This window comes from Rhinoderma darwinii (assembly GCF_050947455.1).
Source record: "Rhinoderma darwinii isolate aRhiDar2 chromosome 10 unlocalized genomic scaffold, aRhiDar2.hap1 SUPER_10_unloc_9, whole genome shotgun sequence".
NCBI classification, from domain to species: Eukaryota; Metazoa; Chordata; class Amphibia; order Anura; family Rhinodermatidae; genus Rhinoderma; species Rhinoderma darwinii.
The window spans coordinates 572,785-590,907 of record NW_027461839.1 but is presented as its reverse complement, the minus strand read 5'-3'; the positions used below and the strand labels follow the sequence as shown (position 1 = coordinate 590,907).

The window sequence follows — 18,123 nt, the reverse complement described above, 5'->3', positions numbered from 1 at the left end:
CGCTGGCCCGTGTTCTGCTAGCATGGATGGTTTCCCGGAGATTTGGGGTACACCGTACCATGCTACTGCCACACCGTCGGAGAAGAGGTAGGATTTGGGTTCATCCCATAGTGGCCCAACGCACCTCCAAAGGCCATTTTCATACCCTGTATGCTGACCTCCGTCGTCACCCGGATAAATTTCGCTCCTTTTGCCGCCTGTGTGTCGGCGCCTTTGATATGCTGCTTGAGCTGGTTCGGCCAGGAATAACCTACCAGGACACCAACATGCGGCGCTGTATTTCCTCAGAGGAGCGTCTCCTTGTCACCTTGCGGTAATTGATGTTTGTTAAGCGAGCTTACACAGTGGTTTGTGTGCTACATGTCCTACCTAACATGTTGGCTTTGTTGTTTGTGTTTCTGATTTCATGCAGATTTTTGGCTACAGGCAATAGCTACCATTCGCTTCATTTCGAATTCCTTCTTGGGGTGTCCACAATTTGCGGCATTGTCACATCAACCTGTGTGGTCCTGTGGCTGAGATTGAAGAGCAACGTGATGCCTCAGCCAACGGCCCAAAACTGGCTTCGAATAGCCGAGCAGTTTGTTACCGACACCCAATTTCCACACTGTATTGGTGCACTCGATGGGAAGCACATTCGTGTCAAGAAGCCCCCCCACTCTGGCTCGAGATACTTCAACTACAAGCAGTTTTTTCAATAGTCTTGCTGGCCTTGGCGGACTGTAATTTCTGCTTTACCATCGTAGACATCGGGTCCTATGGAAGCTCTGCGGATGCCCGCATATTCTAGTCGTCCAGAATGGGCCAGCGCCTAATGTCAAGTCAACTTGATGTTCCAGAACCTAACATCCTCCCTGGCACCAGCGGCCCACCACTTCCATATGTTATGGTTGCAGACGAGGGTTTTGCCCTCACCAGACAAGTAATGCGTCCATTTGCGCGGAGGGGCTTGGATAACCGTAGGCGCATGTTCAATAACTGGCTAGGCAGAGCACACAAATGTGTGGAATGCGCCTTTGGCATCATGTCAAACAAGTGGAGGGTCCTGATGACATCAATGCAAATGTCACCGGCCAATGTGACACGTGTGATCAAAGCGTGTATTGTGCTGCAAAACTTTACCCGCATCCATGATGCCAGTCATGATGGGGAATATATGTTACCAACTGCACCCACCACCAACATTGTGCCGGCAGGTCGCGCAGGGCGTCCCCCAACATCGAGTGCGTCAGCAATTTGCCGAGTATTTTGACAGCCCGGCTGGAGCTGTACCCTGGCAGCACGTTGCCATTTGAAGTGTTGCGAAGTTATAATATTGTTCGAGAACGGTTGTTTCTCCCTCTAGTCCTTTTTTGTTTTGGGGGGGGGGAGTTGTGTTAGGGGCTCGCAATAGTTGAGGACCTTTGACGTGGGTTGCGAGCTTAAAAATCGGTAGGGCTTTATAGTTCCATTTTTTGTGGCCACCAATTCCTTGGCACAACATCCCCTTGTGTAGACCAATGATTTCCTGTCCTATGTCAGCGGCCCTTTCTGCCTGAGGCAAGCTAGTTGTGGCCAACAAAATACTAACACCTTAGCATTCCAAACCCCTACCGATCAACTAATACCTCAATGATGTGGTGGAGAAATGTCGTACCCTGCAAACCTCTTAAGACATGTCACCTCATAGCGGTAGAGGCAATACTAATTTGTGAGATATGTAAAAGAAGGATTGTCCACACGGATTGAAACAAATTACTTCAGAGTTTATGTTCTCGTCACATAAACTCCAAAAAAACAAACGACATAGTTTGATAAAATACCCAAACATATTTTTGCACCAACATGATGCTATCAACATAATATACCGTAACGAACACAACCCTGTCAAGGATTTCACCAATTTTAAATTATTCAAGGGCCTTGACCAGGCACACCTACAAATTCTGGTATGAATGCGGCGGCGAGGTGTAGGCGGACATATCAGCAACACTATGCTGTCCACGGCCCTGAGGAGGATGGTCCTGAACAGCATAGTGGTGATGAAACTGGGGCTGGTAGCCGTGAGGCTGGATGGGAGGCTGAAAGGTTGGGGCAGGTCGGGAGTAGGGAGGTAACTGCCGGTCAGGGCCAGCCATCGGGCCAGGGGAGAAGTGGCTTGGCCCTGGACCATATTGCAGCATATGCGATATGGCTGGGGCAGGTTGTGAGGGCCCAGGCAAATGGACCCCTGCCGAGGGCACAGGGACAGTACGCCACTGCTCTATTGCAATGAAGCACCGCCCTGGACTATGCGGGGGTGTAGCACTGTCGATCAGCGACAGGATGTTGGACTGGAGGCGCCCCAGCCTATGCTCCGGTACCCGGCGCATTAAAGGGGCTATGCTGCGTCAAAAGAAATCACAGTTGTCCTCATCTGCGGCGCGCCGCCAGTAGTCTAGAACAGTAGCGTCCACCTGTGCACCTGCGGGCGGGTTCACTGGCCGTCTGCGTCGGGGTGCTGCAGGCGAAGGTGCCACTTCCTCAGGTGGGCCTGCTTCTGGCGCCGAGGCTACTGGGGCAGGCTCCTCTGCTGTGGATTCCGGGGTTAGGGTGACCAGGGGAGCGGCGGCTTCGGACACCTGAGACGACTCGGCCCGTGCCTCCTCTTGAGAGTCGTCAAGATTGTCGCTAGTTCTAGAATAATAGAAACGAGAGTTGAGTATCACATTTTAAAGTTGGAAAACCCAGCCTCTTTGGCGTATATGACATTTCAGCGAGGTCACGTTTGCAAAAAGGTGAAAGGTCGATTACTTACTGTCGCATGTCCATGATTTTGCGCAAGAAAAGCAGCTGCTCATAGTATATATACCGGCGCTTCCTGGTGGCACCATCTCTGCTGCGCCCGCTGGACCCATATACACGGCGGAACTGGTCGCGTGAGCTTCGCCACCGTCTCTTTACATCAACCACTGTAGAATGAACACACATAATGTTACTGCCCACACAGGCACTGCTTAGAAACAACAGGACGACACCTACACAGAACAACACACATAACTTTAAGCTGCTAAAGCTGCGAGTGAACCGAAACGTTGGACATGAGAGGAACTGTTACCACAGGGACACACTAGTGAATATGGATGACATTACACGTATATCTATACAGACATTGAGTCACCAATGCGCTGCTGGTCGCGGGACAGGCTCTTGGCCCAATCCTGCTCGAACAGAGCCTCCGCAATATGGTCCCATGCCACCTCCTTCAGTGTCCAGTCATGGTATGACTCCGCACGGGTGTTCCATACCTCCGGGCGTTCATGAACTAAAATGATTAGCTTCTCAACATCCATGTGGCGTGGCATGTCTGCAACTTGCTTGTGCTGCTGGAGTACGGTCTGTTCTCTTTTCAAACCTGGCCTCTAAAGAACTTCCTGCTTTTCTGCTGGTTTTGACAAGTTTGTTCAAGCTCATTAGCATAGAGACATCGAGTCCGGCGTGAAAAACTCACGTTCCACGCAGGTGCCTCCGTGTGGAATGCGTGATTTTCATGCACCCATTGACTTCAATGGGTGCGTGATGCGCGAAAAACGCTGAGATATAGAACTTGTCGCGACTTTTACGCAGCGGACAAACGCTGCGCAAAAAACACGGACTGTCTGTACTGACCCATAGACTTCTATTGGTCTGTGTGAGGCTCATGAAAACTACGCGGGCTGCACGGATGTAAATCACGTTCGTGTGAATGCGCCCTAAGAGCGAGAAAAACGTCCGGAACATAACGAGTGAGAGGATTTTACAGCAGATTACTGATGTCCACAAATGTCCTGCCTTCTCTTTATTTCCCCTCTAATGTCTTTGCTCCCAAAGTGTCAGCTGTGAGTAAAAATGTTCTGGATCAGCAGGACGAGGCGTTGTGTGTGTGATCTAGGGGGGCGCTCAACACAAAGAATCAGAGGACATTTAAAGGGCCAGTACATGAGGAATGAAGTAAATCAACATTTTTATAAAAACAATGCAAAAAGCACATGATTGGCCCCCAATATACAATAAAAAGAGGGGATGCCGGATAAGAATGGATAATCTGAGCTGGTCCCGCACTTCCCATGTGCCCCATACCAGCTGATGACCTCGGGTGATGAAGAAAGGTACAAAGGGTATGACGAACGCAGGCCATGTATGGGGAGGTGGTGGTGGTTGCTGCACCCTAGGTAGCTCCTGTTCGCAGGGGAAGAAGTCCTCTTCACTGTCCCCCACGGAGCCATCATCCCCGTCGTTCAATGGAGGGGGGGGGGGGAGTCTCATGCCATCCCCCTGCTACAGTACCTGGGAGGGAGTGCTGAGCGGCTGTCCCCCCAGATGCAGTACCTGCTGTTCTCCTTAACGCTGGTGAGCCCCACTCGGCAGATCTACTATATGCGTTGGTGGAGTGCGGGTGGTTGTGCTCCTCGCGACACCGAGGCGATGCCTAGCACGGCCCAAGCTGGTGGGAGATGTCAGACCCGACAATGCAGGAATGACATCCTCGTCGGGCCCCTTAGCCACCTCTCGCTATACTTGCGGCGAGAGTGCGGTGTGCGCATGTGCGGCCTGTCTAGCCGACAGTGAGCGAACTCTACTGTCGCCGGAGGGGGATAGACATGCTGGCGGCATGGAGCGGCGGGAGGATCGTCGCGCAGGGAGTGTGCTAGGTAGGGAAGACGCTGGTGCCACAGTCTCTTGAATAGGAGACTGCAGCCATACAGAACCCTCGTTCCGAATCAGTTTCTTCAAGCTCCTCCTGGTCCATGACAATCAGTTAAGTGTACTCACAATTTTGTAATAACAAATCCCTGCGCAGTAACGGCCAGAAGAGGAAGATGTCTTCCCTCCTTGCCCTTATAAACCCAGAACGGGGAGGGTGGGTAAGACCGCCCTATATCCCCCCAAAAAATGCTCTATAGGCGGGTACCCCATACCCTATAGGCCCCACTAATGTAAACACTACATGGAACAATCCCCCTAGCATAACGTGGCTTAGTTAACCCCTTCATTGCCACCCAGTCATGGGCACAACGGCCAATAAGCCTGAGTGCCTTCAATTACGAGGTCCGGTATACGAGGTGATAATGAGGTGACGTCTACTGACCTGCATATTCTGATAGTAGCTCAATACATTCACCAGAATGAGGACCAACGTCGACCACTCTATGATCTTTGCTGTCATTTCACTGATCTGTGAACAAATATCAAAATATCAAAATTAATACATTAAAAATTGCCCAAAGCAAGAACTTTCTGCCCGGGCCGAGGTTTTGCTGCATTCATGTTTGTGCATGGAGTCATGTGACTGACGGCGATGCCAAAACGGACCTGACCCATTGTCATGTGACACCACATCCATTACATTGCGGACGTCACGATCAAAATGGTGCAGAGAACGAGCACAAAGACTATAGGTCCAATTGTATTCCTATAGAACGGCTTCTTGGGGTACAAATAAAATCTATCCAATGATCAGGAATATTTGATAATCTCATTAATGCCGGATTAAAGGAATTTTACGTCCACTGGTTTGTACCAGCGGCTCAGCATATCAATAACTTGATATTATGTATGAGATATACTGTACATATCTTTACACATTGATCTCCAGCACACAGGTGGGTGTATACGGATACCCTACCTCCAATGACTGTATTGGAATTCCGTATTGCCGCTCTCCGTTCCACCCAGAAGTTGTAAGAATGCCCAAGGATCCATATGACGGGGCGTGAACCTAGAAAGAAACAAATAAACTTAATGCAAAATCAAATCCGGACGGATATAACCAGCGAAACAATTTGAACGCCACCGCCCGATACGCCGAACATCCTCATCAGATAGGCCGAAACCGCTGGCCGTGGTAGCGGCTCCAATGCGGAATTAATGTGTTTCTAAATCCTTGGGGGGAAAGCCAGCACGGGTTAAGGCTGACCGAAATATTGCCGTGAACTGGAACCTACCTAGTGAGCGGTTTTTCCATCGGCATGGGAGAAAAATTGGGTACCTGACACACGAACATCTGTATAAAGCGTGACAGTCCAGACAGGGCAGGCTGGCCCAGGAACCGGCCTTAAAGATACCCAACAACATCTGCCGAATATGTCTGTCTTGGATTTCCGTATGGGGAATCGAATCCCAGAGCTGGATAACGCCACATCATTTGCTAACAAACCGCCCGGGCGGGCCGCCAACATGGCAATCATTTTCCGAAATCCGTAACGCTGCAAGAAAGGCCAAAGCAAAGGCCGCTGTAAACAAGGATATTTCAAAATGGGAAGAACGAACGTCCTTAAGGACCTGTAACAACTTTATGAGGATGGGGACGGAAACAGTGCGTCTAGGGCAGAGCGAACGGTAAACCTGCCAATTGAAACGTGAAAGGGCGTCAGCTACATTATTTTGAACACCGGGAATATGACGGGCCCTAATTTGAATGTTGTGCTGCAAGCATCTAAAACCAAACGTCTAATTAGAACCACAACCGGCGCAGAAGAGGAAGTTAAATGGTTAACGCCATGAAACACGCTGGCATTATCAGACCAGAACACCATAGACGAATTTGCTAACTTCCCACACCACAACTCTATCAATATATTCGTTCCTTGCTATTTTTTCCCTGGTATCGTTAGACAAATGCGGACCTAGGGGGGGATACCGCAAAAATAAGTAAGGCGGGTAGCGACGGGGATGCCATGGACGTGGATGCCTCCACTAGCGTTTTACCTGCCTCCACCTGCGAGGCCGGCACGGATGTAGTCGCTGGGGCTCCCGCCAACAGGGATCGCAACACATTAAAAACATCAACATCAGACGTTCCCCCTGAACCCCAAGCCCGAAGGCAGTCATACTCACCGTGTCCTGATGCCGATATCGGGACCACAGCCGTCGAGGGTGTCGGTAGAGGTACAGGTGCTGCGGGTGATACTGGTACCACCGCAACGATTGGTCTTGCTGAGCGACGGCGAGGCACGGTTGCTATGGCGACGTCTGTCATGGCTGTCCCGCAGACTGCCGAGGTGTGACGACCCAGTGCATGAGCTCGCTGACCTTATACTGTAGCTTGACCTTGATGGCGACATCCTATGCCGCTTACGATGTCTAGTTGACCGTCGAGATGAGCGGCGCCTGGATGAACGGCGAGAATGGGAGGTCCGGTTGGTATCCCTTGAGCTAACCGAAGAGGCCCTCTCAGTATTTTCTGCCAGGAGGTAAGCCAGAACCCAAACCTGCGGGTATGACGAACGCAGGCCGTGTAGGGGGGAGGTGGTGGTGGTTGCTGCACCCTAGGTAGCTCCTGTTCGCAGGGGAAGAAGTCCTCTTCACTGTCCCCCACGGAGCCATCATCCCCGTCGTTCAACGGAGGGGGGGGTCTCATGCCATCCCCCTGCTACAGTACCTGGGAGGGAGTGCTGAGCGGCTGTCCCCCCAGATGCAGTACCTGCTGTTCTCCTTAATGCTGGTGAGCCCCCCTCGGCAGATCTACTGTATGCGTTGGTGGAGTGCGGGTGGTCGTGCCCCTCGTGGCACCGGGGCGAGGCCTAGCACGGCCCAAGCTGGTGGGAGATGTCAGACCCGACGATGGAGGAATGACATCCTCGTCGGGCCCCTTAGCCACCTCTCGCTGTACTTGCGGCGAGAGTGCGGTGTGCGCATGTGCCTGCCTGTCTAGCCGACAGTGAGCGAACTCTACTGTCGCCGGAGGGGGATAGACGTGCTGGCGGCCTGGAGCGGCGGGAGGATCGTCGCGCAGGGAGTGTGCCAGGTAGGGAAGACGTCGGTGCCACAGTCTATTGAATAAGAGACTGCAGCCATACAGAACCCTCGTCCTGCATCCGGATACGTGATAGGTAAGACTAAACGTGGACACCACAACACTACTAAGTTCTTTTCAAATCAACGGTTTACTGAAAATCCCAATTTCAAACAGGCCAAATAACGACAATACAGCATTCAAATCAAGTCTCTCAGTAGCTGAGGCACTCGCCCTCGTGGGAGTCCCACCCGCTCTTGGGTGGCTGCGCCAGGCGCTCACTGACCCGGCCCGGCGGGTCTCAAGAAGGAAATGGCCCGTCTCCGCGGATCACTGTGGTGCTACCACTCACACTGCGGAATCCCCAAAGGTGGAAGCTATGCCCCTCGCCCTTTGGCTACGGCGTGAGTCTGGCGGATATATTACCGCGTGCGCCTCCGCGGGTCAGAGCGAGAGCTACTCACTACCACGCGGCATACCACCCTTACCTCTGCTTTCTGCTCCTCTGTTGAAGAAGACGACATATTTTCCCTTGTGTCTCCTGACACCGCTGAGCTGTAGTGAATGTCCAGCTAGTCCTCCTCCAGGAACGTTGAGCCAAGGATCCTTCTCCTACAAATGGCGGCAGCCTGGTCACTGTGCTCCCCCTCTGTCACACAAGTCCTCTTTCTTTTTTCCCCCTGAGTCCCATGGCTCTCACTCACTTCCACTTCCTGTCACCCAGCTCTGTCTCCTCAGTCACTCGTCCTGCAGTGACACCTTGAGGCTGCTAATAATATGACAGGCATACACAGGATAACACAGAAGAAAAATACCACTAAACATGAAAGATGCACAGGGAAGACAGTTCACTTTAGAAGGGCCGTATCACCCCCTTACACTTCCCCCGGCTTTTTCTAGTGCAGTCCCTTGCACTCACAGAGGCTAGCCAGGCATTCATTTCTGTAGCGGTTACAGTTCCCCATACTTGTAGAGCTGTGTTCTCCTTTTTGTCGACCTCTTGGAATCCCACTGCATCCGGTTGTCTTACTGTCGACAGGTCCCGCTGATCTTTAGGCTGGTCAGTTGAACAGACGAAAGGCTGTTGAAACGGTGGTTCTTTAGTAATCAATCCTGGTCTTGACTTGTTGGCTGCTACCAACTTAGGATGTTGCAAGACTGCTGGTGTGAATTCCGCAGCTGCAGGGGAAAGGAGGGATGGCTGGTCACGAGACGTTTGACTTGACACTTGACCTATGGCCGGGTCTCTCGATTCTTCTAAACTCTCTGACCTGAGCTGGTGAAAGGGCCGACGGGGTCGCCGCCGGTCAGGGGCAAATCTGCTTCCCTTAACTGGAACACCACCGGGACCTGTGACATTGGCAGCTTCAGTGCCCTTTCTTCCTCCCACTACATCAAATTCTACCATCTCTCCTTCTCCAACGCTGCGCAGAGACTTCCGGGGGTTGCTCCTCTTTATAGCAGACCAGTGGACAAACACATCGCCTTTATGGTCACTTCGGCGAATAAAACCGTAGCCCTTTCGGACGTGAAACCACTTCACCGTCCCTTTTACTTGACTAGCAATAAACTTTCCTTCCGCTTGGCTAAGATTCCACACCTTGTGCTGTACTGCTGCTATTCCTGTGCAGCACCCAATAGCTCTCTGTGTGGATGATAGAGGACCTCTACAACGAACTTCCGCCACCCCGCCCTCAGCAGCGGGTCCTTCTAGTTTAAAGGTGGCCTTTCAATCCTAGGGGCCTGACAGTCTCTTGCCAGGTGTCCTGGTCGGCCACATTCCCAACACCGGCGAATTTCGGCCGGATCAAATCTTCTCTGCCGAGGACGGTCCTCCCGGGTAGAACTTGCCGCCTTCAGCTGGTTGATCTCTTCTCTCATCTCCCTCATGGACTCACTCACATCCCTGGCAAAGTCTCGGAGGAAAGCACTCTCTGGTGTGGGGTCCATTTTCGGAGGCGGTCCCCTTTCGGTAGAGTTGTGTACACTAACGTGAGCACCATCCTCTCCCTCGCGCTGCCACTCTATGGCCTCTCGAACTAGGTCCACTAAGGCGGAATGCGGCTCTGTCCGTATATAGTCTCTGAGGCTCCTTCTTAGCGCTCTATTCTTCAACCCAGACACGTATTGGTCCCGCAGCACCCTGTCCGGGTCGGGGACAGCCGCGCACCCCTCTTGATCTTTCTTGCTAAGTCGGTTCCACAATCGTTGGAGTGCGACCGAGTACTGTTGGACGGATTCATCTTCCCGCGGGTCAGAGCGAGAGCTACTCACTACCACGCGGCATACCACCCTTACCTCTGCTTTCTGCTCCTATGTTGAAGAAGACTACATATTTTCCCTTGTGTCTCCTGACACCGCTGAGCTGTAGTGATTGTCCAGCTAGTCCTCCTCCAGGAACGTTGAGCCAAGGATCCTTCTCCTACAAATGGCGGCAGCCTGGTCACTGTGCTCCCCCTCTGTCACACAAGTCCTCTTTCTTTTTTCCCCCTGAGTCCCATGGCTCTCACTCACTTCCACTTCCTGTCACCCAGCTCTGTCTCCTCAGTCACTCGTCCTGCAGTGACACCTTGTGGCTGCTAATAATATGACAGGCATACACAGGATAACACAGAAGAAAAATACCACTAAACATGAAAGATGCACAGGGAAGACAGTTCACTTTAGAAGGGCCGTATCACCCCCTTATATACGGATAATTTCTTTAAGCTCCTCCTGGTCCATGACAATCAGTTAAGTGTACTCACAATTTTGTAATAACAAATTCCTGCGCAGTAACGGCCAGAAGAGGAAGATGTCTTCCCTCCTTGCCCTTATAAACCCAGAACGGGGAGGGTGGGTAAGACCGCCCTATATCCCCCCAAAAAATGCCCTATATGCGGGTACCCCATACCCTATAGGCCCCACTAATGTAAACACTACATGGAACAATCCCACTAGCATAACGTGGCTTAGTTAACCCTTTCATTGCCACCCAGTCATGGGCACAACGGCCAATAAGCCTGAGTGCCTTCAATTACGAGGTCTGGTATACGAGGTGATAATGAGGTGATGTCTACTGACCTACATATTCTGATAGTAGCTCAATACATTCACCAGAATGAGGACCAACATCGACCACTCCATGATCTTTGCTGTGAAAAAAAATCAAAATATCAAAATTAATACATTAAAAATTGCACAAAGCAAGAACTTTCTGCCCGGGCCGAGGTTTTGCTGCATTCATGTTTATTTCATTGAGTCATGTGACTGTCGGCGATGCCAAAACGGACCTGACCCATTGTCATGTGACACCACATCCATTACATTGCGGACGTCACGATCAAAATGGTGCAGAGAACGAGCATAAAGATTATAGGTCCAATTGTATTCCTATAGAACGGCTTCTAGGGATACAAATAAAATCTATCCAATGATCAGGAATATTTGATAATCTCATTAATGCCGGTTTAAAGGAATTTTACATCCACTGGTTTGTACCAGCGGCTCAGCATGTCAATAACTTGATATTATGTATGAGATATATTGTACATACCTTTACACATTGATCTCCAGCACACAGGTGGATGTATACGGATACCCTACCTCCAATGACTGTATTGGAGTTCCGTATTGCCGCTCTCCGTTCCACCCAGAAGACGTAAGAATGCCCAAGGATCCATATGACGGGGCGTGAACCTAGAAAGAAACAAACTTAATGCAAAATCAAATCCGGACGGATATAACCAGCGAAACAATTTAAACGCCACCGCCCGATACGCCGAACATCCTCATCAGATAGGCCGAAACCGCTGGCCGTGGTAGCGGCTCCAATGCGGAATGAATGTGTTTCTAAATCCTTTGGGGGGAAAGCCAGCACGGGTTAAGGCTGACCGAAATATTGCCGTGAACTGGAACCTACCTAGTGAGCGGTTTTTCCATCGGCATGGGAGAAAAATTGGGTACCTGACACACGAACATCTGTATAAAGATGTACACGAACATCCGTATATAATATGTATGAGATATACTGTACATATCTTTACACATTGATCTCCAGCGCACAAGTGGGTGTATACGGATACCCTACTTCCAATGACTGGTAATTTATTATATAGGAAAATAACGTTTCTTATGTTTAGTAAGTGTCTTATAGGATTTACTACACTTTTATGTGAGATAAATGTTAATATAATAGATATATAGCAAGGACAGTACCGCTGCTTTCTATTCAGCATCTTCCTGCAAGAAGCTGAACAATGTTATCAGATGGCGCTGTGTTACACCAGCATGTCGCCATCTGACGGCCAAGATCAGAAAATGAAGGGAAATGATCACCTCAGTATCTGATGTTTCCTACATGTGAACCTAAAGACAAGGACAATTGGATTCCATTCAAATATTATTTAAGAAAGGATACAGAAAACCACTAAGGTCACGGCCATTATGCAGGACGCCAGTCTGAAATGGCTGATGACTCTTCGGCTTTTCGGGCACTTTGTAGAGGAGTATGGACTGCCAAAGGCTGTAAAGGCTGCCAAACCCGAATGCAATGAAAGCGCAAATCTGGTGAGTCATTGGATAACGGTAGGTCTAGAAAACAAGCAGACAGAGGTTACAGCAAATCTTATGGAACTAATCACTAATTTACCCTAAGAACTTCCCATTAAATCCTAAATAACGTGTTCTGATATAATAACCCCGGAGACATAATGGATATAGTGGGGGACTCGTGCTTGGGACTCCTCTCTGTTAGATGGAGTAGACACACATCTATTACATGGTCGTCCATTGATTCGAATAAGCCATGTAATACCACTTTAGTGTGTGGCCTCCCGGTGATCACCGCTGATCATGATCAACACTGGTTCAGCTGCCAGACCCACAGCGATCAGCTGATTACCAGCGGGTCCCTATTTAGTAAAGATGGGAAATCCTATTAACATAAAACATTTATTAACTTACCGAAAACATAGCCATCACGGCCGTCCCAACGCATGATGACCATCCAATTCCCAGGAGGATCTTTTGAACCAAGGTCTGACGATCCCCAAAGGCTTCAGCATGGAGCATAATGAACTTGTAATGTAGAAACGTCAGACCAAGAGCTGAAAAAGAGAAAATGAGCCGAATAAATCCTGTACCACGTGTAAAACAACCTAATAACATCTATGACGCGTGGACCAAGCGCTAAACCCAAAAAGAAACCTACAATAATGGACGGAACATTTATCTGCATCGTCTGATCCGGACAATTATTATCAATTGAGATTAACAAAACTTTATTTATTTTTTACAAAAATCTGATTACTGCTGCATGAAGAGAATATTATAATCACTTCCGTGAGATTTACTTACAGGCAATGCCCATTCCTATGAATCCCATTCTAAACAGGATATTTTCGGGAAAGAAATTTCCAGTTTTTTGCGCTTCACTGTAAAACAAAAAAGAAAACGCTCAATGTTAAATAATATGGAAAAATTGTCAGAATTGTTTCATCTTAACAATCAACAGTCTGATAATCTATAGGACTGAGGGGATGATGTACATCAGTGGGGGGGCATGGTTGCTGATAACAGTCAGTGTGTAGCCACCAGAGAGCCAGGCCACACACCAAAAGGCCAAGAAGATGGAGAAGAGACTGCATGTATACCATTATAAGCCCATCAACAACTTAGCTAGGGATAACCTAACATTAAAATTGACACAGAACAAACTTGTTTCCTTTTAACATGGGTTGACTCGGGGTCGGCCACAGCTTTTTTTAATAAATACTAATATTGAAAATAACATTAACTTTTAAAGTAAACACCCGTATGCCAGCTGCCAACATAAGTGGGCATGTAGGTCATTTACCTTACAAAACCGCCATAAGGAGGACGTGTACTCACACTACATGTGCCTCTGCCCCACCACGACCCCCAGTCAATAGGAAAAGTGCCTGCTCAATCCCATCCTGCAGACCGGACAGGAATATATTCAGGCCAATATCTGTAAGGTGAACTCCGTCTGACAGTAACAGGCATCTGTTGTCACCCTCCAGTTGTCTGTGCCTGATCACTACTCCCCCCCTTTCTCCCACAAAGCGAGATACACGTGTATTCAGGAGCCTCCGGCCCCTCTCAATTGGATTACCACCCCGGGCCCCGTGCCACACTGCCCTGGGGATTACTTCTAAACATACAAGCACGAGCTCCGGAAGAAGGAAGCAAACTACTCAAGGTCTGACTGGATTAGGGCAATCAACTCACCAAGGCGCACTGATCATAAATCATTCCCCCCAATGTGTAGAACCAAAACCGTCGGCACCAGCCGGTGCCGACTAATATCCACCACTTCCGGTAAGGTCTGCAACGATCTTAGGCCGCTCCAATAGATCTCTGCATCCTGGAATCCAAGTGATTTTCCCCCGAGCCCTATAGCCGCTCTCCGTTCACCCCAAAAAACATATGAATGGCCCATTATCCATACTGACGGCCGGTAATCTAGAAAATAAAAGAAATTAGTGCAGAACCAAATCGGGGCGAACGCATCAGAGCGCCAGTGCCCTATATGACGCACCTCAGTATCGGTCAGGCCCAATTAGCTGGTGGTAGTAGCCGCTCCAATGCGAAATGAGTGGTTGCCAAAGTTCCCAGGGGGAGGCCGACAGATGACAATGCCTTTTTAAATACTGCAGAAAACTGAAATTTTGTAAGGGGGCTGCCGTGAATATGCGTCATAAACTGAGAGCCACAGTTACGCAAACTTAAGTAGGAAGATGCTAAAGCAACAGGGCAACCCGCACCCCCGATTGCCCACAACGAAACCCAGCAGCCCCTGCCAAAAATATCTGTCTTCGATCATCAATGTATTCTAAAACCTTGGCCGGATTCAGACAAACTAACGTCCTCAAATAAAAGGCAGCCCGGCCATGTAGCACTATAGGGAACTAACTCAGGTATCCGCAGAGCACCAAAAAAGGAAAAAGCCACGGCTAACAGGGCCGAGTCAAACATAGAAGCACATACCTCAGGTAAACAATGCAAAAGTTTTAATAGAATTGCAAAAGAAATTGGACGCCTAGATTGGAACTGCCGACTTCTTCCACCCCTTAATGGACTGCAAAATAAAGAAGGATTTTGTGACATTGGCCCACCCATGAAGCTTAAAGAAAAATGCCAGACCTATAAGGCGACGAAGCGCAACTGCTCAGTCAAACCCGACAAATATTCCATAATATAGGCTAAACGAGGATGTTCCGGAGGACCAATAATACGTTCCCCTACAACTTTCAACCATTCGTTCCATGCATTACCATAAGCCGTCCGGGTAGATCGAGCAAGTGATGCCCTGACGAAAGGCACTAACTTGGATCCAGCAGTCTCCATAGCCCATCCGGGCACTCCGTCCCCTCCTGTTCTGCCTGCGGGAACAATAAATGAAACTGGAAATTAAAACAAGAAAGAGCATCAGCAATTTTATTGTCAACACCTGGAACGTGACGAGCCCTGAACTGGATATTATGTTGTAAGCATCGCAGCACCAGCCAATAAACAATACCTGCCCGCTAATTTTGTGAGCAATTCTAAATGTGTTTTCAGCATTTTAATGATAGGTAGAGTTTGTTAAGATCTACATTAATCACGTTATATAACTAGGAATAATTTACAGTCGCTGTAAGGGTGTCAGTGCACTGTGATTTTAATCTGATGGTATATCATCTGGCGCAGTGAACTGGTGGCTGGTTTTTCCGCTCAATCCCTACTTTGTTTACGCTGCTTGACATTTTCCTCCTGGGAAGAAAAGCCGTTTGTGTGTCCGTTCGCTGCAGTCACTGAGCCGTTCTGGTAATCTTTCCTTCGGGAAGAGGCTTTCTTGTATGTCTCAATGTAGAAATTGGGAAAGAGGATGATGAGAGAGATCATGTAGCAGTTCTGGAAATACAGCCATCCCATGGGGACTGCACAGCGCCAAATCATTGCACAGCTGGTCTGAGTCATTGTTAGGACGAACTGGGTCAGCTGGCACTGGGTGATGTATTTCTTCCACCACAGATAAGGTCGCATGGCTGGTATAGCTGATAGTCCGTAGTAAAAGTACATGATGACATGGATAAAGCTTTTGAGAGTAGCACCAAAGTAGGAGTGTCCACAAGGCACCCAGTTCATGACAAACCACCAGTTGTTTAGCATGGACGCATGGTGATAGACATGTAGGACGGTGATCTGGTGGTTGTTCTTGCGGAGAATAAAGAAGAAAGTGTCCATGAATTCAATGAGCTTGGAAATGTAGTACCACCAGAGGACTCGAGTTATCTTCATGTCTGCATCACCTCCACTGTGAGTGTCCTGGCAGAAAAAGTTGTATCCTCCTTCCCATACTCCTGTTACCAGCTCATAAAACATGTACAGCGAGAGCAGTGTAAGGCCAATGTTATAAACTACAAGAATCCCTCTGCAGGAAACTGGTGGTCTGTTTTTCCTGTACTTCGGTCCTATCCATACGATAAATAAATACAGGACGGTGCAAACAAATGAGGGGATGTAATTATCTAACATGAACCATCCTTTCACTCGCGGGTCTCTTGGTCCAAGCAAGTTGTCTATATATACATTCACTGCTTTATCCATGGCCTCCATTTCTTAAACCGTTCTTTGGCTGCAGCCCGGGTACCGTTATATTCCCAGCGGCTTCACTTTCCTGTACGACTCCTGGCTCAGAGGAGGCACTAGCTGTGTGTGACTCTGCTCCAATTGCATCTTTTTAACCGACAAGGCTGAAACGAACAGGGATTGTAATTTCTATCCCTAAAAAGGAAACCGGGACCCTCGGTTTTCTCTAGGGAAAGTGGAACACCAAGTAGAAATTGGCATTGCGGTGACGCAGGGGGGCCAACAAAGACAAAATCGTCTAAATAGTGCGTAATGGACGCAGTGCCGATTTGCTCCTGGAGAACTGATTCAAGCAAAAAACTAAACACCTCGAAATAAAAGCATGAAATTGAACAACCCATGGGAAGGCACATGTCATAGTAATATTGGCCCTCTAGCTGGCAACCCAATAAATGAAAGCAATCCTCATGGACCGGCAACATCCGGAACGCTCACTCGATGTCAGATCATAAGGGCCCTGCACCCGGAACTACAAACTAAATCGACAACTCGATCGAACAAAACATAAGACACCGCTGCAATATCCTTGCGAATACCGTCATTAACAGAACGAGCCTTAGGGTATGACAAGTGGTGAATTAAACAAAATGTTTCCACCTCCTTTTTAGCAACCACACAAAGAGGTGAAACACGGAGATTAGGAAAAGGTAAAAAATAAAAAGTTCCCGGCATGCGACCTAAACTCACCTCTGTCCCAACCTTGTCCTTCACAACAGCTGGAAATTCGTTAGCTGACTTTAAAGAGGCTGTCACCAGATTATAAGCGCCCTATCTCCTACATAATCTGATCGGCGCTGTAATGTAGAGAACTGCAGTGGTTTTTATTTTAAAAAAATATCATTTTTTAACAAGTTATGAGCAATTTTAGATTTATGCTAATTAGTTTCTTAAAGACCAACTGGGCGCGTTTTTACTTTTGATCAAGTGGGTGTTGTACAGAGGAGTGTATGGGGCTGACCAATCAGTGACCAATCAGTGACCAATCAGTGACTAATCAGCATCATACACTTCTCATTGTTCCAGCCCAGCATGATCCACAGCACAGTGTGATTGTGCAGTGAAAGAAGCTGGGCTGGAACAATGAGAAGTGTTTGTCACTGATTGGTCACTGATTAGTCACTGATTGGTCGCTGATTGGTCGCTGATTGGTCAGCATGGAGAGGGATGCCGGACACAATAAGAGGGACACACATCTATTACATGGTCGTCCATTCATTGGAATAAGCCATGTAATACCACTTTAGGGTGTGGCCACCCGGTGATAACCGCTGATCATGATCAACAGGGGTTCAGCTACCGGACCCACAGCGATCAGCTGATTGCCAGCGGGTCCCTATTTAGTGAAGCTGGGACAACCCTATCAATGTAAAACATTTATTAACTTACTGAAAATGCAGCCAGAATGGCCGTCCCAACACATGATGACCATCCGATTACCAGGAGGATCTTTTGAACCAAGGTCTGACGAGGCCCAAAGGCTTCAGCATGGAGCATGATGAACTTATAATGTAGAAACGTCAGGCCCTATATGTAGCCCCGACTGCAAGGATTAGGGTGAATGGGGTACTCTCTGATCGGTTTGCGCTGGAGCGGGGAACGCGTCAGGGATGTCCATTATCTCCGTTGTTGTTCGCGTTGGCGGTGGAACCATTGGCGTGTGCAGTAAGACAACATGAGCATATTCACGGGTTGAGATATGGGGGGGTGGAGGAACGAATTGCATTATACGCGGATGATATGCTGTTATTCATGGCGGA

General features: G+C 48.8%; 1 pseudogene; it reads right to left on the bottom strand.

The window, feature by feature from the left end:
- Positions 1-15,448: 15,448 nt before the first annotated feature.
- Positions 15,449-16,373, bottom strand: LOC142697969 (very long chain fatty acid elongase 5 pseudogene; annotated as a pseudogene).
- Between the last annotated feature and the right edge of the window lie 1,750 nt (positions 16,374-18,123).